Genomic DNA, 25,186 nt, shown 5'->3' with positions numbered 1-25,186 from the left:
CCTCACTTTTACAGAGACCTTCAAAGGTATACAGCAGTTTTTATGTTGAGCAAGAAAAGACATTGTAAATTATACCTTGCTAAGTTTCATAACCAACACATTTCACATTGAGGCCCAGGCCTTCAATGTTCCTCTAATCTCCTTAACATAGACACAATACAAGATCCTGTCTCTTACTTACTAAGCCTTAAAACAAAGAAATGCACATTTAACTAGAGTACCTAATTTGTAATACATATAGGAAACCATAGTAGACATTATAACTTATCCTAACACAAAAGGGTGACCATAATCCATCATAAGGATTGTTCTGGTCTTCCCTGACCAGGGTCAGTACAGACACTGACAGTCTGTCAGATGCATTTCTACCAATGTCCCAAAGAGTCATTCCTTTCTGCTATTCAAAAAGGGTGGCTGGCAGGATGAAATCAAATTATACATTAATTCTCATAGTACAATTATATAATCCTGCTCCTACACTCCTATATATCAGAAGCCATTAATTTTCACCCAGATAGCCCTATATTAAACACAATAGCTTTACACAAAAGCATTCCAGTCCTCAAGAAACTAAACTTTGTGCCACAGGGAGAGAACAGGAGAGACTTAGGGCAAGGCAGTGAGTTAAACCTGCCTTCGGAGAGTGCAGTATGGAAAGTGCTGCAGTCTGTTCACACTGACAGCTGCTTGCGTGCTGGTGTGGCCACATTTGCAGCACTTGCAGCGGCATTGGGAGCGGTGCATTACGGGCAGCTATCCCACAGAGCACCTCTTCCCATTCTGGTGCTGTGGCTTGTAGGAAGTGGGCGGGAGGTGCAGGGCATTCTAGGTCCTGTCCTAATGTCCCGTGATGCATCGATTTGCATCCCAGCAATCCCTGTGCTTCCGTCCACATTTGGCGCCATCTTTCAAAATGTTTTGTACTGCATGCTCTGTCTACCCTTTTGGTCTGTGGGAATGGAGCACGAACTGCTGAGGAGTATGCTGATGAGTCTCGCCAGCACGTCACCTCTGGCAGTCGAGTTATTCCTTAGGATCCAAAGTGACAGGGAGGGCTCCAATGAGGATATTGACTCGAGTAACGCATACGACACAAATTTGCTTGTGGCATTCATGGACATGCTAACCACCGTGGAATACCGCTTTTGGGCTCGAGAAACAAGCACTGAGTGGTGGGATCACATCATCATGCAAGTCTGGGATGACGAGCAGTGGCTGTAGAACTTTCGGATAAGAAAAGCCACTTTCATGGGACTGTGTGAGGAGCTCACCCCACCCTCTGGCGCAAGGACACGATATTGAGACCTGCCCTGACGATGGAAAAGTGGGTGGCTATTGCAATCTGGAACCTGGCAACTCCAGACAGCTACTGATAGGTCGCTAACCAGTTTGGAGTGGGAAAGTCAACTGTTGGAATCGTGTTGATGCAAGTTTGTAGGGCCATTAATCGCATCCTGCTCAGAAGAACCGTGACTCTGGGTAACATGCAGGACATTGTGGATGGCTTTGCACAAATGGGTTTCCCTAACTACGGTGGGGCGATAGATGGGACACATATTACAATTTTGGCACCAGCTCACCTAGCCTCCGAGTACATTAATTGGAAGGAGTATTTCTCTATGGTTCGCCAAGTGCTTGTGGATCACCATGGGCATTTCATTGACATTAACACAGGCTGTCCCAGAAAGGTGCATGACGCATGCATCTTTCAGAACACTGGCCTGTTCAGGAAGCTGCAAGCTGGGAATTTTTTCCCAGACCAGAAGATCACCGTAGGGGAAGTCGAAATGCCCATTGTGATCCTTGGAGACCTCATTTACCCGTTAATGCCGTGGGTCATGAAATCCTACACAGGGAGCCTTGACAGCAGCAAGGAGCAGTTCAACAACATGCTGAGTGGGTGCAGAATGACTGTGGAGTGTGCTTTTGGCCATTTAAGGGGCCGCTGGCGCTGTCTGTATCGGAAGCTGGACCTGGCCGATAACAGCATCCCCGTGGTTCTTCTTCGAGTGATTGTTCCTATGCATTCCAGTCAGGTGTGCGCGCCGCGCGTGCACGGCATCTCGGAACTTTTTTACCCTAGCAACTCCGGCGGGCCGGCTGGCGCCCCCTGGAGTGGCGCCGCCATGGCGCCTGTTATATACCCCAGCCGGCCCGTCCGCTCCTCAGTTCCTTCTTACCGCCCGTGACGGCCAGTTGGAACTGTGGAGTGCTCTCTGTCCTCCACCACCCTAGCTCTCGCTACTGTTCTCTGTATATAGTTCGTTTAGTACTTAGTGTAGATAGTTTTTGATAGTTAGTTAGTTAAGTTTTAGGATAAGGTTAAGGGGGGTAACAGCTCCCTTTCCTCCCCCGGTGCGGGCTCATGCCCAAGGCACCGGGCTTTAAGCCCTGCGCATCGTGCCAGAGGCCTATGCCAATCGGGGACCCGCACGACGCCTGCCTCCGTTGCCTTGGCGAAGGTCACCGAACAGATAAGTGTTCTTTCTGTTCCGCCTTTAAGCCGCGAACTCGTAAGGAACGGGACATTTGTTTAAAACAACTCTTAATGGAGGCGTCGCTCCAGCCCCCGGCACCGTCCGCGCCGGCACCGAGAACTTCATCGGTGCAGAGCGCACCGGCGGCCCCGAGCCGCTCCGGCACCGTGGCTCCGCAGCCTCAGACAGCGGCTCCGAAGACCCGGCACCGCTCGCTCTCGCCTTCTAAGAAGCGCAAGCTGGCGAAGGCGATCGCTAAGTCCCGTGCGGAGGACTCAGCAGCGATGACGATGGCGCTACCTGCGGCCCCCGCGGTAGCCGTGCACAAGACGTGCACTGGACCGTTGACTCCGGCACCGCAAGGGCCGTCGAGTCCGGCACCGCCACGCTCCCCGGCACCGACCGTGGTCGAGCCCCGGCTGCCTTCTACGCCGGAGACTTTCTCCTCAGCGTGCGAGCTGATACAGCTCATAGAGGCACCGAGCTCCGGCCCCCGGCACCGCCGGCGCGGGCTGTCATGTCGGCAGGAAAGCTGGCCATGATGACCCGGCCGCCCTCTCCGGACAGACGGCACGGACGACGCTCCTGGTCCCGGTCACGTTCCCGGTCCCACCGCAGGTCACCGTCCCGTCGCTCGCGATCTCGGCACTGCTCGCCATCGCGGTACCGGTCGCCGTCTCGACGTCGGTCGCAGTCCCGGTACCGTTCGTCATCGCGGTACCGGTCGCACTCCCGGCGTCGCACCAGATCCCGATCGCCATCGCGTCGGCACCGACGGAGGTCTCTGTCCCGGCACCGTTCCCGGCACCGCGACTCGCGCAGCCGCTCCCGGCACCGCAGATCTGGATCCCGGTCGAGCTCCCGGCACCGGTCGAGCTCCCGGCACCGCAGCAGACGGTGGTCTCGGTCACCATCCCGGTACCGTGAAGACCGGCACCGATCCTCGGCACCATCCGGGGCCGGACTGCCTCAGTCGATGGCGCAATCCATCAGCGCCTCGGCACCGCCATGGCCATCCCGCTCTGCATCGGTCGCCTCCGCGGCGGACAGCAATGCTCACCTACCGCCTACCCCCCACGGTCAACCTCAGGGGGCACAGCAGTGGGGATTCTGGGTGCCATGGGCCCAGTATGAAGCTCAGGGGGTGCCGTTGCCCCCAAGAGCCCCTGCTTTCGAGCGCAGGGCACCGGAGGCGACTGTTAGCCGGCCGCCCCCTTCACCTCCACGTGAGCCTGACCGCGAGGGGACCATGCAGCCCGACCCAGCCGACGAACAGTCCGCAGGTCCTTCGACGGAGGCCGCTGTCCAGGGCTTGTCCTCGTCGTCCTCACCGGACGAGGTGGTGGCCGGAGCTTCCACCAAGGAGCCTCCGCCTATAGACCTGAAGGCTCACCAAGACCTGCTTCGCCGCGTGGCGACGGCTATGGCTCTTCCAGTGGCGGAGGTTCAGGAGGATGAGGACCCTATCACTAACATCGTCGGAGCGGAGGCTCCAGTGCGAGTGGCGTTACCGTTTGTGCGGACAATACAGAAGAACGCCACCACACTCTGGCAGACGCCGGCGTCCATCCCTCCTACGGCTCGTGGGGTCGAGCGCAAATATTCAGTCCCCCCCACGGGCTACGAGTATCTCTATACTCACCCAACCCCGGACTCGTTGGTCGTCCAGTCGGTCAACGACAGGGAGAGGCACGGTCAACCTGCCCCTGCGCCTAAATCGAAGGACGCGCGGCGGATGGACCTGTTAGGCCGCAAAATCTACTCGGCGGGCGGCCTGCAAATGCGCATCGCCAACCAGATGGTCCTCCTCACCAGGTACGTCTTTGACATCATGACGTCCCTGGCGAAGTTTACAGAGCTTCTGCCAACAGCCTCCCGCCAGGAGTTCTCAGCAATGTTGGACGAGGGAAAAAAATCATCCAGGTCCTCCATCACGGCCGCCCTTGACGCCGCGGACTCGGGAGCTCGGACCTTGGCCTCCGGCGTGACGATGCGCCGCATCTCCTGGCTGCAGTCCTCCACCCTGCCGCCGGAGGTGCAGTATACATTACAGGACCTGCCTTTTGACACTCAGGGTCTCTTCTCTGAGAAGACTGATTCACGGATCCAGACCCTGAAGGACGGTCGCGTTGCCATCCGCACCCTCGGGATGCACACGCCGGCTCCACAGCGCAGGTCCTTCCGACAGCAACCCCCCCGGTCCTTCCAGCAGCAACGCTACCGCCCGTATAATAGCAGGCGACCGGGCCCAAATCACCGTCGTCCTTCCGGCAACAGGCGTAATCAGGGCCAGGCCTCTTCCAAGGCCCCTCAAGGGTCCAAGCAGGCCTTTTGATGGGACGCACGAGGACGGCCCATCACTCTCCCTACCGGATCCTACCCTTCTCTTCCGCAACCGCCTCTCCTATTTCTTTTCGGCGTGGTCCCAAATAACAATGGACAACTGGGTGCTTCAAACAGTCCAGTCGGGATACCGCCTTCAATTTGTTTTGCCCCCACCTTCCCACCCACCCTCCCTGTCCCTCTTCAGGGACCCCTCTCACGAGCAATTCCTCTTACAAGAGGTCCAGACTCTGTTGAGCGTGGGTGCCATAGAGGCAGTGCCTCAAGACAGGCGGGGCAGGGGATTCTATTCCCGATACTTTCTCATCCCCAAAGCGAAAGGAGGGCTACGTCCTATCCTGGACCTTCGCGAGCTGAACAAATACCTGCTCAACCCCAAGTTTCGCATGGTCATCCTGGGGACCATCATTCCCTCTCTGGATCCGGGAGACTGGTTTGCCGCCCTCGACATGAAGGATGCCTACTTCCATGTCGCGATCTATCCCCCTCATCGACGTTACCTCCGTTTTGTGGTCAACAACGCCCACTACCATTTCGCCGTGTTACCATTCGGGCTCGCTACCGCACCGAGGGTGTTTACCAAATGCATGGCGGTGGTGGCCGCAGCCCTCCGCCGTCGTCAGATTCACGTCTACCCGTATCTCGACGACTGGCTGGCTCGCGGACAGTCTCGACAGCTGGTAATGGGCCAGATGACAGAAATCCTGTCCCTCTTTCGGCGACTCGGTCTTCTCATCAACGCCGAGAAGTCCACTTTGATTCCGTCGCAGCGGGTGGAGTTCATTGGAGCGGTCCTCGACTCCTTGTTGGCCCGAGCCTGCCTACCACAATCTCGACATCAGACGATGGTCTCCATCATCCAGGACCTCGTCACCTTCCCGACCACGACGGTGCGCTCCTGCCTCCACCTCCTGGGCCACATGGCATCATGCACCTATGTCACCGCGTACGCGCGGCTCCACCTCCGCCCGTTCCAGTCTTGGCTCGTGTCGGTGTACCGGCCGCATCGAGATCCCATCGACATGGTGGTCACGATCACCAGGCCGACCCTCGAGTCCCTCCGCTGGTGGCTCGACCCGGAGGTCGTGTGTGCGGGAGTCCCGTTCCACCCTCCTCGCCCATCCGCTACTCTGACCACGGATGCCTCAGCGCTCGGTTGGGGAGCTCACCTGGGCGACCTTCACACCCAGGGCCTGTGGTCGCCCCAGGAGCTCGCTCTGCACATCAACGTCCGCGAGCTGCGAGCAATCCATTTGGCCTGTCACACCTTCCGCACCCACCTGCAAGGCCGCTGTGTGACAGTGTTCACGGACAATACATCAGCCATGTTCTACGTGAACAAACAGGGCGGAGCCCGCTCCTCCCTCCTCTGCAAGGAAGCGATGCTCCTGTGGCACTTCTGCGTGACCCACGAAATTCACCTGGAAGTGTCCTTTCTTCCGGGAGTGCAGAATACGCTGGCCGACCATCTCAGCAGGTCGTTCCTCTCCCACGAGTGGTCCCTCCGTCCCGATGTAGTACACACAATCTTCCAGAGGTGGGGGTTTCCCCAAGTAGACCTATTCGCGTCCAAGGAGAACAGGAAGTGCCACCTGTTTTGCTCGTTCCGGGGTCACTCGCCGGGCTCCCTGTCGGACGCCTCCCTGTATTCCTGGAAGGATCACCTCCTCTACGCCTTCCCTCCGTTCCCGCTCGTACACCGAGTGCTACAGAAGCTGCGGAGGGACAGAGCCCGCCTCATACTCGTAGCTCCCGCCTGGCCGAGGCAGCATTGGTACACCCTGCTGCTCGAGCTCTCCGTTCGGGATCCCGTCCCCCTTCCGTTGTGGCCGGACCTCATCACCCAGGACTTCGGCAGGCTCCGCCATCCGAACCTGCAGTCCCTCCATCTTACAGCTTGGTACCTGCATGGTTGACCCACACAGAGAGGGACTGCTCGGCAGCAGTCCAGCACGTCCTGCTAGAGAGCAGAAAGCCTTCCACTCGCTCCATCTATCTGGTGAAATGGAAGCGGTTCGCGCTCTGGTGTGACCAACGAGGCCTCAATCCCTTCGTAGTCCCTGTCCCTACCATCCTGGACTACCTCTGGTACCTTAAGGAGCAAGGTCTTGCGGTCTCCTCCTTGAGGGTTCACCTGGCAGCAGTGTCCGCCTTTCGTCCATCTGTGGAAGGTCGGTCCATCTTCTCCAACCAGATGGTTTCCCGCTTCCTTAAAGGCCTGGACCGCTTGTACCCGCCGGTGTGGCGTCCTGCCCCGACCTGGGATTTGAACCTCGTGCTGGCCAAGCTGATGGGTCCCCCCTTCGAGCCCTTGGCCACGTGCTCCCTGCTCTACCTCTCCTGGAAGACAGCCTTCCTCGTCGCCATTACATCAGCGAGACGAGTCTCTGAGCTCCGTGCTCTAACGGTGGGTCCACCCTACACTGTCTTCCACGGGGACAAGGTGCAGCTTCGACCGCATCCGGCCTTCCTCCCTAAGGTGGTCTCGGCCTTCCACCTGAATCAGGAGATCTTCCTCCCGGTCTTCTTCCCGAAGCCGCATGCCTCACCTCGGGAGCAACAGCTTCACACCCTCGACGTCCGCAGGGCGCTCGCTTTTTACATCGAGTGGACGAAGCCCTTCCGGCGTTCGACCCAGCTGTTTATAGCAGTCGCCGACCGCATGAAGGGCGAGCCGGTCTCCTCGCAGCGGATTTCCTCCTGGGTAACGGCATGTATCCGGACCTGCTACGAACTTGCTCGCGTGCCACCATGCCGCCTCACTGTTCACTCGACGAGAGCGCACGCCTCGTCCGCCGCCTTCCTGGCCCATGTTCCCATCCAGGACATCTGTCGAGCGGCCACATGGTCTTCCGTCCACACCTTCGCCTCCCACTACGCGTTGGTGCAGCAGTCTCGAGACGACGCAGCCTTCGGCTCCGCGGTATTACACTCCGCCACGTCTCACTCCGACCCCACCGCCTAGGTAAGGCTTGGGATTCACCTGACTGGAATGCATAGGAGCAATCACTCGAAGAAGAAGAGACGGTTACTCACCGTAGTAACTGTTGTTCTTCGAAATGTGTTGCTCCTATCCATTCCAGACCCGCCCTCCTTCCCCACTGTCGGAGTAGCCGGCAAGAAGGAACTGAGGAGCGGACGGGCCGGCTGGGGTATATAACAGGCGCCATGGCGGCGCCACTCCAGGGGGCGCCAGTCGGCCCGCCGGAGTTGCTAGGGTAAAAAAGTTCCGAGATGCCGTGCACACGCGGCGCGCACACCTGACTGGAATGGATAGGAGCAACACATCTCGAAGAACAACAGTTACTACGGTGAGTAACCGTCTCTTATATCTGCGTGCTGTACCCTCCATAACATTTGTGAAGGGAAGGGTGAACGATTCACTCAGGCATGGAACTCGAAGGTTCAACACCTGGAGGCTGAATTTAAACAGCCAGAGAGCAGGGCTATTAAAGGGGCCCAGCACAGGACTGCAAGGATTAGGGATGCCTTGAGGGAGCAATTTGAGGCTGAAAGCCACCAGTAATGTCTGGTGCCCTGCATGGGAGTGAAGTGCAGTGGTTCCAACGTTAGTAGGAATCTGTGTTTGCTACGCCGATTTGCAGTGCGTGTTTCTTTCCTGGGCTAAGGTATCTTTTACTTTATGCAATAATAAAGAATGTTTTCAAAGCCAAAAAATTCATTTATTGAAAAGAAACACAACTGCTTGGGAAACAGAAAGGGCAAGGGGGTGGGGTGGGGAATGGTACAATCACAGATTTGCATATATCCTGTCTGGAGTGGTGTGCAATGAGTGCTGCACTTCAGGATGGCTATACTACGTGGTGATGGGGGTTGAGTGCAGTGGGTAAGAGTCGTAGTTTTCAGGGCTGGGTGGTGAAGCTACCAGTGTTGGAGGCAGCTGGTGGTGGTAAGAACCCGGATGTTGGGGAAAGTGGGTTGGAGGTGAAATGGGGGCACAAAGGAAAGAATTTTGGGACAAGGGCTGCAGGGGGGAGTGGGCGCAGTAGTGCTCCACCTGCATGGCTATGAGCACCTGGATAGAGTCTGCTTGGCACTCCATTATGCTTATCAGCTGATCCATGCTTTGCTGCAGGAGCACCGAGCTTTTGTGCCGGTGCTCCTCATTCTGCTGGTGGATCCTCCTTTCACTCTCCCGCCACTCCTGAACTTTTTGATTTTCATTACTTGAATGCTGCATTACTTCATGCAACATGTCTTCCTTGCTTCTACGTGGCCTCTTTCTGATTCTTTGGAGTCTTTCGGCCGGTGATAACATGGACGGCTGAGATCTCAAGGTTGCATCTGTAATGGCAAAATGCAACATTTAACAGAGACAGCATTGTTCACACCAGACAGAGCAATGATTCCCCCACACAGTCTACACAATAGCATAATTTGCCTGTCCCAAAGCGAGCATACATAAACCCACAGAGAGCCCCAAAATGGTGTGTAAACACAGGGTCAAGCGTGACTGATTGTTTCATGGCTGTACTGTCCTCTGGGTTTCTATGCCATGGAGAGAGCTAACAGCTGCAGGGGGCCCCTGTACTGAACACTGTCCCCACATTTTCCACAAGAGTTCGTCCTGGAAGATATCTCGCTGCTGAGGGTGACCTGGGAAGCAAGGGAGGGTCTTCTATTACAATGCGACTTCTGCCCTGGCCCACATGCAGCTTGCCTGTGTGCAGCAATGGTCCCCCCACCCCTCACGGCACAGTGGCATGGACAAGTTAGCCTTACTGGGACAAGAACCACAGTGGCTCTCCCGAGAAACCTGTGCAAGTGCATTGCCCAAGTTCTGGATGATACCTTTGAAGAGATCACTGAGGCTGATTACTGTGATGTGAGAGAACACATCAATGCCCTATCTAGGCATGCATGCAGCCCTAATCCTCCTCGCCCCGAGAACCCACACCAGGGCCGCCAGAGGGGGGGGGCAAGTGGGGCAATTTGCCCCAGGCCCCGGGCCCAGCAGGGGCCCCCACGAGAGTTTTTCGGGGCCCCTGGAGCGGGGTCCTTCACTCACTCCGGGGGCCCCGGAAAACTCTCGCGGGGCCCCGGCCCCTGGAGCTTCTTCTGCTCCCGGTCTTCGCTGGCCGGGGGTCCTTCCGCTCCAGGGCAGAAGGACCCCCCACTGCCGAATTACCGCCAAAGCGGGACCCGCCGCCGGAGTGCAGCCGGGTCTTCGGCGGTAATTCGGTGGCGGGGGGGGTGTCCTTCCGTTCCGGGACCCGCCGCCGAAGTGCCCCGAAGACCCGCGGTGGGGGCTGCACTTTGGCGGCAGGTCCCGCTTCGGCGGTAATTCGGCGGCGGGGGGTCCCCGCTGTGGGACTTTGGGGCACTTTGGCGGTGGGTCGCGGAACGGAAGGACCCCCCCGCCGCCGAAGACCCCGGGCCCCCAGAATCCTCTAGGCGGCCCTGACCCACACTGAATAACCTTCCCAAAATAAAAGCCGCTTATCGGGTACCTCCTGTGGTGTTTGTCCTTCCCCAAGCACCAGCCACCGCGACTAGCTACCTTCCTTCTGGCTTGAGAACAGCTCCAGGCTGCATGCATCTAGGGATTCTGGGGTGCCTTCCTCCACCTCAGCACACTCGATCCCGCTTTGCTCCTCCTCCTCCTTTTGCCTTGTTGAACTGGGCTCTGAAGTGTCCATGGTGGTACTCGGAGTGGAGGTGAGGTCGCCCCCAAGTATCGCGTCCAGCTCTTTGTAGAAACAGCAGGTTGCGGGGACAGCACCAGAGTGGTTGTTTGCCTCGCGGGCTTTGCGATAGGCATTCTGCAGCTCCTTCACTTTAATCCTGAACTGCAGTGCATCCTGGTCATGGCCCCTTTCCATCAAGTCCCTTGATATCTGCCTGAAGGTATCATAATTCCTACGGCTGCAGCGCAGCTGGGACTGGACAGCTTCCTCCCCCCAAACACTGATGAGGTCCAGCACCTCGCCATTGTTCCATACTGGGGATTGCCTGGCGCTTGGAGGCATGGTCACCTGGAAAGATTTGCTGAGAGCACTCCACGCCTGGCTGAGCAACAGGAAGGGGATTTTCAAAATTCCCAGAGAATTTAAATGGTGGGTCTGACGGTTGGTCACCTGAGGGCAGGGCAGTAGAGTTCAAAGTGATGACCAGAGTGAGTAGAACAGGCATTCTAGGACACTTCTAGAGGCCGATCAGAGCGCATTAACAGGACAGGTCGTCCACACTGGCACCGCAGCGCTCCAGCGGGGGTGTAGCAAACGTTATTCCACTCGCCAAGGTGGAGTACCAGGAGAGCTCTAGCTGTGGAGTCAGAGCGTTCTACGTGCCTTGCCAGTGTGGACAGGGAGTGAGCTAGTGTGCACGGGGCTCCTTTATTGTGCAGTAACTCACAAGTGTAGCCAAGCCTTAAGGGCAGGTCTACACTAGAAACTTGCTGCGCCACTGTAGCACTTCTGGTGAAGACACTCTAAGCTGATGAGAGAGCTCTCCCATCAGCTTAAAAACTCCACCTTCACAGGAGGTGGTAGCTATGTTGGCTGGAGAAGCTCTGACATGGCACTATCTACAAGAGGATTATGGTCCACACCCCTGAATGGCATAGTTATGCCAAAGTAAGTGTGTAGTGTACACCTGGCCCAAGATATCACCAATGCCTGAGGCACCTGTAATGGCAGGGTATTGGTTAGGTGAGATATAACTAGGTGATCCCAGCAGGTGAACCATTTCTGATGCTGCAGAGGATAGTGGAAAAAACCCTAAATCCTTGCTAATCTGGCCTGGGGGAGAATTCTTTCCAGTGTTCCATAATGAGATTCTAAATATGTAAAATTTGGCTTTCAAAAGTGGTTTCCTTATTAATGACTGCTTGCAAAAGTAGCACTATACATAACACCAGAATATCCCTAAATACAATGAAATCTGAAATAGTAGCAACCTCCAATAAATACCCACATTAAAGTATTGTAAAACTTTCCAGTACAATATTGTTATATTTTTAGTTAGTTAAAGGCTCATTGTTTCGGTGACCATTTAAAACAGGTTTCGCTGTAAATGATTACACAAGCCATTTTTTTAAAAGTTCTTATCTGTGAGAATAAGGTATTGTTTACACTGTCAGCAGATTTGCCAGAGTTAGCATAATGTCAGGAAGATATTGAAACTTGTCCAACCTGTTCATTGTTTCACAAACAGATTACACAGTCCTAACTACCTTTAACCAACACCTTATTGAATCTGGATTTTAAAGGTTTTACTATGCTGTGATGTTGTCAAGTTTTATCCAGCATAAGTAGCAGTTTTAAAAATGCATCTGAAAATGACTTGGAATAAAGACCAGAATCTCTTTTATGGAGCTGAATGAAAGTGATAGGGGAAGGGCAAAGGAACTGTTTGTTTCTCATCCCCCGATCCTTGGGCTGCTTCTGTACTTAAGGCCTGGCCCAACTCCGAAACTGAAACTGCATCTGAAACTGGACAGTGGCTGCCCTCGCCCTCTCCTGTGGGTATCACCCCTGAAGCGCCCACTGGCCGCGGTTCCCCATTCCCTGCCAATTGGAACTATGGGGTGGGGGGGGGGGGCGGTGCCTGCCGCGAGGGCAGTACATGGAGCCCTTTGGCCTCCCCTCCTCCAGGGGCCACAGGGACGTGGTGCCGGCCGTTTCTGGAAGTGGCCCAGGGCCAGGGCAGGCAGGCAGCCTGCCTTAGCCCCACGGTGCCACGGGGCTGGCAATCCCACGGGATAGATTGAAAGCCCTGATGGGCCGGATCTGGCCTGAGGGCCATAATTTGCCCTCCCCTGTGTTAGGCCCTCCACTGTCCTTGACAACTCTTCTTCTCTGGCCCAGCTGGAATTATTGATTATCAGGGTGGAGCTCATTCGTGCAGAAGAGAGCTTTCCCAGGAGCTAATCCAACACTGTGGAACTCATTCTTTCAAGAACTCCTTCAAACCTCACCTCCTTATGATCCAAATGCAAAGCAAATTTCTTCAACTCTGCCTTCCCAAACATATAGAACACAACAACTCAGATACACATTTCACTAAAAAGAAACAAAATTTAAAAAAAAGTTTAATTCCCATATACAATTTCTCCTACTTCATTGTCCACCTTCAAATCTCTCTTCAAAATTCTCCTTTGCCATGATGCCTACAAAAAACTTGACAACGGTTAGGCTTCTGGTGTCCTGAGCCCACTGCTTATCATGCTGGCCAAATTTTGTCTCACTATTTCCTTATGCTGCCCCATCTATCTGTATTCATTTGTTGTCTCTTGTCTTATACCTAGATTGTAAGCTCCCTGGGAGTCTTTTCATTCTGTGTTTGTACATTGCCTAGCACAATGGGCTCCTGGTCCATGACTGGGACTCCTAGGTAGTATGATAATATGGATAATGAATAAGAACAGCAGCAGAAAGGAAAATACATGCAACAGATGCTTGTCACTATGTTCACTCTGTTTATTCACTGTGTTTTTATCTTTGGAAAGTACTGAGATTCCATAGTGAGGATATGGTACAAGAATCTAATTAGATTAAAATAAAACCATATTATAGACATAATAAGGAACTTTGGGTGGAAGCAAGTGGTTATAACATAATTTGGTAATGTTCACATAAGATAGACACGATCATGGAAACACAAATTGCCAAATCACCACAATTTGGAATATAGATTGGCTCTTTCTTATTATTTAAAGACAGTATGGAAGAGTTGAATTTTGAGGGACTCAGTACAATATGCTGGTTGAGATACTCTCCCAGGTGGCTAGTCAGCAGCTGCAGATGCAAAGGACTCACTCCTGACAGAGAAGGAGAGTATGTAGGATCTAAGCAGAGGACAAACTAGGCAGAGAATAGGAATGAGAGGAGACTTATAGAACTAAATGGCAATGAAAGATCTTAAAGAGAAGGTCTGTGACATTTGAATAGAAGTGGATGAGGTGTGTGGTGGGGCATTGCAGGCTGCTTGCCAAGTAGGCGGAGCTACACCTTAGTGATGTTTCAATTAAAAAAAGTAAAAATGGAGCGGAGCTTGAGAATAAGATTGAGAGAGTGCAGTACAAGAAGGGTGTGAGAGACACAGAACTGGAACTGGAGTATAAACTCAGAAATGATGACATGCCCCAGTAGGAAGAGAGAGACAAGTGAAGAGGCTAAGAAGGGAGCCTGGTGAGAATATATGGGTGATCTGATGACTAAATTCCAGTTGCCACCCCACACAGCATAGTTAAAAGATAAGTTTAGGTGGGAATGAGATGCATTGTGCTGTTGTTCATGATCAACATTTTCAAACCTGAGTGTGTAGAGTTAGCCTGCACCCATATTTTGGCACCAGTGAAGTAAATTGTAAAATCCTTTCTTTATGTGATGGGAAGGCCTGCTTGCGCCCCCATGACCCTGAGAGCTATGCTGGAGGGATCATAACTCCTGGTAGGGTCACCCATGCCAGACAAGTTGAAGGGCACAAGCCAGCCTAAAGGCAGCCAACTGGCCCTCCTGGTATGGGGCTGGGTGTGGGCTAATGGCCTGGTCCTGTGGGGAAAAAGGGTGCTTATGGAAACCTATTCTACTGCTCTCTCGGAAGGCAGTGGTGAAGGCCCTACATTCCTAATGGAAGAGAGAGGCATAAGAGAGGAAGTAAATTGCAGATGCTCAGCCCTTCTAAAAAGCAGGTCACCTTTTTTAAGGGGCCTAACTACGGAATTGAGTGCTTGCTTTTAGCCCCTCAAGTTTGTAAATGTTTGTTAGAAACAATAAAGGTGGATGGTATATTAGTAGTACTGCCAACCCCAAATGTTCAAAGACATCATGAGTCAGGCTCACCAAACATCATGAGATTGGCTTTAAAATGAGGAGATTATATAAAAGTAACAGATTTGGTGTTCTTTTTATTTGCCTTCTGCTTGTTGAGCCTTTACGGTGTGCTGGGGTTACATTTTGAAACTTCCTCTACAGCCACAATGGCTATAAACTTACTTTTTCTTTAGAATGAAGGCTGAAACCATCACATATCCACTTGACTCCAGGAGCTGGGGCTTTAAGGAAAACAATCATCATGAAACTCATGATAAAATCATGATGGTTGGCAACACTGTAACAGTATTGAATAAAACAAGAGCATGTTTGACTCTAAACTTTATCCTATTCTGAGCTAATGAGGAACATTTTTATATTCAGACAGTTTGTTAATAATATGTAAAGAGAGACCACAGCAGGAAAAAACTCCAGGTAAAAGACTGCAATAAAAGCAAAGTGGATGGAGTTCAACCTTTTCACTAACTAATACACAAACACTGAGAAAGAAATAATAGTCTGTGAGGCAAGTAAACAAACATAAGAGCTCAGTTTGGAGTTACCCCTACGGAAATAACTAGGAAGCAACCAAATGAATAAAATAAACAAGTCTTTAACTCAAAGAGCCTGCAGGGACTATTTAAATTCAAGCTAGCACAGATGCCAGCTTCAGTCTTTAATGACCAGGAGGGATACTGAGAAACCAAAATCTCTTTTTAAAGATATCAGATTAGTTCATTTAAGGAATCCCTTTCCCTTTAAGACCTGCAACTTCCTCACTGTAATGCATGGGTTCTCAAACTGGGGGTCATGACTCCTCAGGGGATCGTGATGTTATTACCTGGGGGGTCATGAGCAGGGCCAGTGCAAGGATGTTTCACGCCCTGGGCGAAATTTCCACCTTGCGCCCCCGGCACCCCCTCCCTGAGGCGCTCCCCCTTGCGGCAGCTCCTGAGGCACCCCCCCACCCCTGCTCACCCTTGCTCCGAGCACCCCAAGCACGCCGTGACTACTTCACTTCTCCCGCCTCCCAGGCTTGCGGTGCCTAAGCTGATTGGCGCCGCAAGCCTGGGAGACGGGAGAAGTGAAGCAGCCACGGCATGCTCAGGGAGGAGGCGGGGCAGGGATGATCTGGGGCGGGGAGTTCCCCTGCGTGCCGCCCCCCCCCCTTACTTGCTATAGCCGGCCCTCCCAGCGCTCCCCTGCCCCAGCTCCCTCCGCCTAAATGCCAGAGGCTGAAGATCCGTCCGCCAGGGTCGCTGCCGAAGAAAATGGCACCCCCGAAATCCCAGCGCCCTACGCGACTGCCTAGGTCGCCTAAATGGTTGCACCGGCCCTGGTCGTGAGTGGTCAGCCTCCACCCCAAACCCAGCTTTGCCTCCAGCATTTATAATAGAGTTAAAATTAAAAACACTTTTTTTTTATATTATAAGAGGGGGTCGCACCAAGAGGCTTGCTGTGTGAAAGGGGTCACCACAACAAAAGTTTGAGAACCACTGCTGTAATGTAAGTAGAGCTGTTTAAGAAGTAGGTAAGACACAGGAAAAAAAAGAAAATCTAGGCGATGCCACGCCAGCCTTTGAAAGTTGGGGAAGAAAAAAAAACTGCCAAGAAGCAGGACAGCTCACACAAATTATCCCTCCTGCCCATCTTCTTCCTGCAAACCACGACACCACAATTCTTTGAAATTTGAAATGTTAGGCCCCAAGTTTGACTATACTAAGGTTTTAAAAGTGACTTGCAAAGCAAAGACAACATTCTTGTTCTTTCATTGCTTCTTTTATGATTAAAGTGGCCTGGAACTATTTTTTTAAATCTGATTGTCAATATTTCACTGGTTCTCCAATCCTTAGAGAGTCTTCCGACCTAGACAGAACCTGAATTTCTAATATAACAAACGTTCTATGAGCCAGGGGAGTGAAAGATAGTCTATTAGTAGGGAAAAGGATTTTTAGTCAGACATATTGGGTCTGACCCATAGCTGGTTTAAATTAGCACAGTCCTGTTGATTTAAATGAACCTATGATGATTTACACTACCTAAAGATCAGGCCCCAGTAGCCTTAACAGCTATTTAATTTCAATGATAGATGGATATTTTGAATAAATGAAGCCCCTTTGTTAAAGATACAGTGTCCTCAACCCTTCAGTTAAGGTGGTGTAAGTTCACATAAACATCCCTTTTACCCCTAGTAGTCTTCCAAATAGTGCCTGGAGCCAACCCTGTTCCCAGCTGCCAAAGGCAGATGAGAAAAAGTAGAATCAACATTTAATTTATTAAAGGTAAGTGAAAAGAAGGGATCAACAAGGATTGAAAACGAAAGTAAACAGAAAAAAAATTCAGTGGACAAAAAACTGCTGAATTATGTATTTTTTCCCTTTGTTTTTCTCTGAGTCAGGTCAGCCTTTCTAAACAATCCATTTATTTCACCTGGCAAAATCAAACACAAGGAAAAATACAATCCAGTCAGGAATGTAGCAATTTGGTAGTGAAAACGGACACCGCCAGGCTATTTGCAGCTCCCTGGAATGTGTATCGTTGGTCAAAGGCTGAATGCTTAGCAAAATGAACTTTGAGATATATCTCATCACACACTATTCAGATGGCAGATCACAGGGACTGAGAAGGGGAAAACAAACACAAACAAACAAACTAGTGACCAGTGCAGAACATGGGGAAGAAGAGCTAAAGAGAAAAAAAAAATTCAAGAGATCTCTCTTGAACAGAGCATCGTGTGTTATTCTTCAATAATTGCTCAGGCTGTTCGCAGCCTTTATGCCCAGTATCAGAAGGATTCCCCCACAGGCAAGCAGCGGGTTGCTCTATATATAGTAAAGTGAGATAAAACTGACTGGACAAAACTCACAACAGCCTGCCGAAGCACTATCATCTGGTAAAACAATTGACAGCCTGAAACTAGAGAAGGACAGTCTGACATCCCCTCCCCCCTGTTGCCACACCCAGAGACAGCCTCAGGCTTGTAATACAGTCATTGAAAAGGTGCAACTCATGTAATAACAATGCTGTTTCCTTTTGTAGTTGATAGCAGGATGAAATGCCCTACTTTTTAGGACCAGCTTTCTGGGGATTTTTTCCCCCTTTGGATGAAACAATGGCATGCATGCACGCACACACACACACACACAGACAGACCATCAAAATTATGTATTTATCTGTGTATTTTCATTGAGGTTCAGATGCTTACCCTTGGCTGTAAGTGCTTTCATAGTAATTAAAAGATACAATTACTAAAATGAAAAACACATACCATACAGAACTGCCCATACAAAGCCACAATAGTGCTGACCCACAATAACCTCAGCAGTAACCCCAACATCTGATTACTCTGTGTCCTGTCTTTCCCTGCCTCAGATGTCCAAGCTTTTCAGCCTGCCTTGACGTTTAACAAACACAGCCTCTGTCTGCTGTCAAGGGCAGCACACGGCTAGCTGCTATACATTACTAAATGTGCATTAACCATGCTAGCCATATTTAGTACCCATCACTAATGGTGTGTCTATCTAGCAATTTTTCAACCTGTTATTAACAATACCTATACTGGTGTTAGCAATGATGTAACCCCCTTTTTCAGTGCTTCATTTGTGCCAGGGCTGAGCCCAGGTACCTCTTGGCTTGGTAGTTCATAGCCCTGGCACCTCCGGGCTTGCTGTATCAGTTACAAATGTAAAAAAATTGCTTGAGCCCTCACACCTCTTTCATTACAAATAGGGTGACCAGATGTCCCAATTTTATAGGGACAGTCCCAATTTTGGGGTCTTTTTCTTATATAGGCTTCTATTACCACCCACCCCCTGTCCCTATTTTTCACATTTGCTGTCTGGTCACCCTAATTACAAATGAAGCACTGGCATTGCCCTTTTTCTGAGCTAATCAGCAGTAGTGGAGCATCAAAAGAGAAGCTACTACTATCAGCTTATTCCACTCAGCTGTTTAACAATACCACAGCTGTTTGCCATAGCTGGAGCCAGAGGCACTCCCTTTTTATATCTCCACCAGCACCACACAGCAGAAGCAAGGTTCGGCTCAACATTTCTCTTTTAAATCCCCATTGCTATCAAAACCAGGAGAAGAAAAGAGAGTAATGGTAGCCTAGGGAAGATGCAAAAAGGAGCATGGAAGGAGGGGAAGGATATAGAGATGGAGGAAGTATTTTAGGGAATTAAAAAGTCACATCTCATAGATGTTGTAGTAGTTTTATCTGATACAACTACAGAGTATATAGCAGAGGTCAGTAACCTTTCAGAAGTGGGGTGCCGAGTCTTCATTTATTCACTCTCATTTAAGGTTTTGTGTGCCAGTAATACATTTTAATGTTTTTAGAAGGTCTCTTTTTATAAGTCAACAATATATAACTAAACTATTGTTGTATGCAAAGTAAATAAGGTTTTAAAAACATTTAAGAAGCTTAATTTAAAATTTAATTAAAATGCAGAGCCCCCCGGACCAGTGGCCAGAACCCGGGCAGCATGAGTGCCACTGAAAATCAGCTTGTGTGCTGCCTTCGGCATGTGTGCCATAGGTTACCTACTCCTGCTCTATAGCTTTAAAATACAGGATGCTACAGACACCTTTGTCCTCCACTGTTTTGTCATCTGTTGCATTAGGAGATCTGAAGCTAAAACAAGTCTGTAGTTGTAGCAAATACAAGCATCAGACTACCACTGTTTTGTTTGGTGGATTTGTACTTCATAGAAATGTAAGTACATCTACTGATATTGTTTTTGTCAAGATACCAAGTTACAAGTACAGTAACAAATGCAAGGTTGGGTGTGCATAAGTTAATGATACACCTCTTGGGTATGTTAAGCCACACCCAAGATGTGCATATTGACTGACTACATAGTCTATTGTATATTACTGCTTATTTACTGTCTCTGCAGAGGGTTAAAAGGGTGGAGTTTTATGAAAACTGGTTATTCTGCTTAATAAAGTTTCCTGCAGTGTTGCCTGTGCAATTTGAATTAATCTCTTACTCACTACTTGTCTTCCTAACTATATCTCTGGACTCTATATTATTATTCTTAACACAACAGGAACTTCCTTTGTTTGTGAAATTCATAACTTATATTTGCTGGTGATTTCTAGTGTTTACAAACTCTCTGATAGAACCACTCTGATGTTATGAATAGGGGATAAGAAACAACCAGGTAGAATGCTCCCAAATCATTCTTGCAAGGACTAACATTTCAAAATAATAATCACACACAAAAAAAATAGCTGATCAAGAAGAAGCTAGGAGATTTTTGGGATAATCTTACACATCTGCTGTCAACATCAGGTTTCACTATTTAAAGAGAAAACCATGTTTATTATGCTAAGCTTATTCTGTTAATCAAGGACTATATAACCCTTTTGTAAGGTATTATTCATAACAAGGGGGAGTACAGGAAAGATTCTATGATTTCTATTGTCTAGTCATTAAGGGCTAAATTATGGCTTAGTGGAGAAAACAAATAGCTGTGCTCAAGCACTGATGGGAGGCAAATGTAATGTCTGGTTCAGACATAACATCTCAAGGACCCTTAAGGAGAGCATACTCAGCAGGGACATTCTCAACAAATCCAAAAAGGTGCAGTAGGTGCTCACCCCCTATGCTGCCTTCCTGGTGCTAGTTGCTGCACATGGGGATAAGGCACTGATCAGATCCACAGGCCTCCCGGACACATTACCTTTTTGGCTATGATGTATTACTGCCCACCTACTCTCACCCCACTCCCAGCATTCAGGGAGTGCAAGGAGTCACATTATACTTAATTATATTGTTGTACTCTCTGATCCCTCCCTTCACAGCACATCTGAGCATGCATAACAATGATTTTCCATTAAATGTTTAGCAAAAGGTATAGTAGTTAACTAATTCCAGGCTGGGCTGGAAATTCCAACAGTCTCAAATTTGCTTAGTTTAGAAACTTGGCACATGATGATTCTGCATTCTCTCTCTCTCTCTCTCTCTCTCTGTAATTTAACACAGAAAGATGCTTCCCTGAAAGGCTTATGGTCTAAAGAGATGCAGTACATTGAAAAAGAGTTAAATGCCCATATTAAGGTAGAAGTCACAGGATGGCTGAGGGCTTGTCTACACTTAAAATGCTGCAGCAGCACAGCTGCACCATTCCAGCAGTGCTGCTGTAGCACTTCAGTGAAGACATTTCCTATGTCTCCCATTGGCGGAGGTACTCCACCACCCCGAGACACAGTAGCTAGGTCAATGGGAGAATTGTCTTATCCACTAGTGCTGCCTACAGTGGGGATTAGCTCGGTTTAACTGTGTCCCCTGAGTGACATTGTTATAATGACAATTTCCTAGTGTAGACCAGTCCTTAGTCTTCTTATTACTACAATCTGTCCTAAGACTGCAGAGGTGTTAATGGGCCACATCACCTTGAATGGTCCCTTAGAATATGTGCTAACTACCTCTGTTAAAGTATCTGTTCAATCTTGTATTTAGTTGTGACACTCTGAGTATCTTTCCCAGACCTGAAGAAGAGCTCTGTGTAGCTCAAAAGTGTCTCTCTTTCACCAGGAGAAGATGGTCCAATAAACTATGAGGGCTGTCAATTAATTGCAGTTAACTCAAGCGATTAACTCAAAACAAATTAAAAAAATTAATTGCAGTTTTAATCACACTGGTAAACAATAATAGAACACCAATTTACAATACTTTACTGTAACGGGTTCCCTCCGGGGTGCCACCTGGAACTGGGGTACCACTGAGCCTGCCTGACCCACCAGCTTGGGTTCCCTTTACATTGTACTCCCGTGACAAGCTCTCAAGCCCTCTCCAGCACACATACAGGTAGGGACACACCCCACTGCAGTTACATGCAGACACTGTAATCAGCTCTGCATGGGAAGGCTCCAGCTAAGGAACTTCCCAGCTACTCAGGCACGCACCCCCCTCTGGAATGTAAACCCAAAATTATACCATCTTGCGCTGCACAGGGAACTGTACGGCGTAAGCTCATGAAATTTGCCCCCTCCCTCAATGTAGAGAAGAATATACAACAACTTTCTGCCTCAAGTTACGACTCCCACACACACTGGTTTTAGATAAAGCAAAACCAAGTTTATTAACTACAAAAGATAGATTTTAAATAATTATAATCGATAGCAAACGGATCAAAGCAGATTTACTAGCAAATAAACAAAAACACAATCTAACCTTAATATATTAAAGAGATTGGATATGAATAGCAGATCTTCACCCTACGTGATGATTCAAGCAGGCTGCAGATTCTTAAGGGGCAAGTTGCAATGGCTTACAGTTTAGAAACCCCAGATGGTCCGTTCACAGGCTAAAAATCCCTTTAGCCTGGGTCCAGCACTTTCCCCCTGTTCTCTCTTTGTTCCTCAGGTGTTACCAGGATCCCCTTTGGGTGGGGAGTCAGTGAAGAACGTTGATGATGTCACTCCCCTGCCTTAAATGGCTTTTGCATAGTGCAGGAACCCTTTGTTTCAAAGCTTGGTTCCCACACCAGCCATTGGAAAAATACTGATATTCCAAGATGGAGTCTAGCACCAGGTGACCAGATCCAGGGGCGGTTCTAGGCATTCTGCCGCCCCAAGCACGGCCCGCAGGCTGCCTTCAGCGGCTTGCCTGCGGGAGGTCCTCCGAAGCCGCGGGACCAGTGGACCCTCTGCAGGTAAGCCACCAAAGGCAGCCTGCCTGCCGCCCCCCACGGCTTGCCGCCCCAAGCACGCGTTTGGCGTGCTGGGGCCTGGAGCGGCCCCTGACCAGATCACATGTCCCTGTAGTGTCACAGCAGCCATGACTTGGAGGCTGTCTGTAGCATCCTCAGGAAAGCTCCCTGGTGGGAGATAAGCTCCTTCTGGGGCCTATTGTTTTCTCCTAATAGCTCATTAACCTGAATGGGCCCTTCCCAGCCAGCCATCTAGACTGAGAGCCTTTTGCCTAGTGGGCATTCCCCATGTGTAAACACATTTGTAACACAAATACATAGTCATATTTCTAACTTCAGATACAAAAATGATACATGCATACAAGTATGATTGTCATATTCAGTAAATGATAACCTTTCCAATGATATCTCACATGACCTATCTTGCATAAAATACATCAGAATTATGCCATAATCATATCATATCTCTATGAAGAATATGGGATGCAGTGTCACAATTACCTCACCCATTTTGTCTCTCTAATAGTCTTATAAGTTTTTTCTTCTTAGCATGGGATTTGTCTTGGAAGAAAATTCTGTGTTTGTTTTCTAACACTATTTATTTGAGGGAGCTGTGGTGAATAGTAAGGGAGGTTGCTCTGTCCCTTAATCTCTTTTATTAGCATCAGTTTTTAAAGCAACTGCTTCTGAGGAACTGGGTAGTGGTTTGTGGTTTGGAGATTTCTAAAAGAGTGGGTTGCCTGCATATTGTTAACGATCACTTCTGTTCCAGGATTGGCATGTGTGTGTAAATAAAAAGTTGTACAATATACAATCACATTCTATGACATTGATTTCTCCTCTGATGCAAGACCTTGGAAGTCTGCTACCAGTCGACAGAGGGATGCAAATGTGATGTCAGTTCCTGTGGTGAGAATATCTGAACTTCCTATATGACCTTAAGAAGTGTCCAGTGTCACTTAATATTTACAACATTTGTCATCCAGGAGTAATGTGTCATAGAAATTCCCATGGGTGAAGGGGATTTTATGGTGTATAATTTTAAGCTGTTATAAGTAAAGCCTTTTGTATCCACATCTGATCCGCAAACATGGTCTGTGGATATAAAGTGGATATCCTCAGATTTGCAGGGCTCTAATTATAAGTTTTGATTTAGCTTCTTTGCCATATTACTTTGGTAAAGCAGAAGTGTTGAAAATAATTTTCCCAATGAGTTTAAGGTTCACCATGACTCAATTTCCACAAAAGCATGTATTTATTAGTCCAAAGACCACTTGCTGTTGGTTACATCCAAAATATCAGTATAAGCATATGCACCCTTATATTCTATACCCGAACAACAATGCTGCTTTAAACATTGGCCGAAATAGTCACAACTGGCACAGGCTTGGGAGTTACTTTCCTAACATGGTGTGACTCCAGAAGCGTAAGGAAAAGCTCTGATGAAGAATCTCTACATTATAACAAACAAATGATGCCACTGCTGGTTATTGGAACTTAGCTGATGCAGCTTAGGGCTGCACTCTACTCTTTTCAAGGTTATTTCCCTTCTCACTTTGTCATATTTCTCTTCCCCGCCCCCGCTACCCCCAGTTACTGGTCTAAGTATTTTAAGCAATTATTTACTGACCAGATGCCCAATTAACCATGTTTTCTTTATTTCTATTGCTTTGTGCAAACCTTAAATAAGATAACACTGGTATTTCCAGGTCACTGGAAATTTAACACAAACAAACTTTTCTTTCTCATGAATTCATTCTTTTTGGTCACATGTTTTGGGCCTATCACTTGTGCTAAAATCCAAACTCAGTTTAAAATCACAGTTCACATGTGAGCCTGTATTCCTACAAGAAGGATCTAATATCTCTCCTCATTGATTAACCTTAATAGTTACCTGTGATAATTAACTTAAGTGTGATTGGGCAAAATAAAAACTATTATTAGACAAAAGTGATTTAGTAATTTAGGAAAGTGAGTTCTTTCAGGGACAGGAAGTTGTGTGAAGTCCAGAACTTGGCATTTTCTGTACTGAACTAAAAAAAAAAAAAGCATTGCTAGACAGAGTGACAGATTTAAATTCTGATGTGCTGTGAAACACCAGCATGCCTTAGGTACACAGGCACTAACTCCGTGAGTGCTAAAAAAGTTAGCAGGTGCTTGGCACCCACCGGCAGCCAGCTCTCTTCCTCCCCCTAGCACTTCCCTCCTGCTGGCAGTCCCCTTGATCAACTTCTCCCCCTCCCTCCCAGCACCTCCCACCCACCATGGATCAGCTGTTTTGCGCCATGCAGGAAGCGCAGGGAGGGAGCAGGAGGAGAGGGGACGGGGCGTGCTCAGGGGAGGGGGTGGAAAAAGGCAGGGAAGAGGTGGGGTAGGGGTGAGGCCTTGGGGGAAGGGGTGGAGTGAGGGCGGGAAGAGGAGGGTTGGTGTCTTGGGGGAAGGAGTGGGGGCAAAGCCTGGGGCATAGGGAGGGGGTTTGAACACCCCCTCCTGGGTAGAGAGGAAGTTGGTGCCTATGCTTAGGTAGTCCAAAATGATCTCCTCCATGCATGACATTGCACATAGGAGGTCACGCTGTACAGAAGACTCCATGTTCTTCTACAAAATAGCATCCTCCTTGGGACAAGAGGGAATTGTCCTGTGGGCCACATTTTATTTTGCTTGGTAATTCACTTTGTTCTGTCTGTTATTACTTGGAACCACTTAAATCCTACTTTTTAAAATAAAATCACTTTTTACTTATTAATTAACCCCAAGTATGGGGGGGGGGGGAATGCAAACAGCTGTGCATATCTATCAGTGTTATAGAGGGCGAACAATTTATGAATTTATCCTGCATAAGCTTTATACGGGGTAAAACGGATTTATTTGGGGTTTGGACCCCATTGGGAGCTGGGCATCTGAGTGTTGGAAACAGGAACACTTCTTA

Source organism: Mauremys mutica, chromosome 1, assembly GCF_020497125.1.
Source record: "Mauremys mutica isolate MM-2020 ecotype Southern chromosome 1, ASM2049712v1, whole genome shotgun sequence".
In the NCBI taxonomy this organism is placed as follows: Eukaryota; Metazoa; Chordata; order Testudines; family Geoemydidae; genus Mauremys; species Mauremys mutica.
This window is presented reverse-complemented; position numbering follows the sequence as displayed.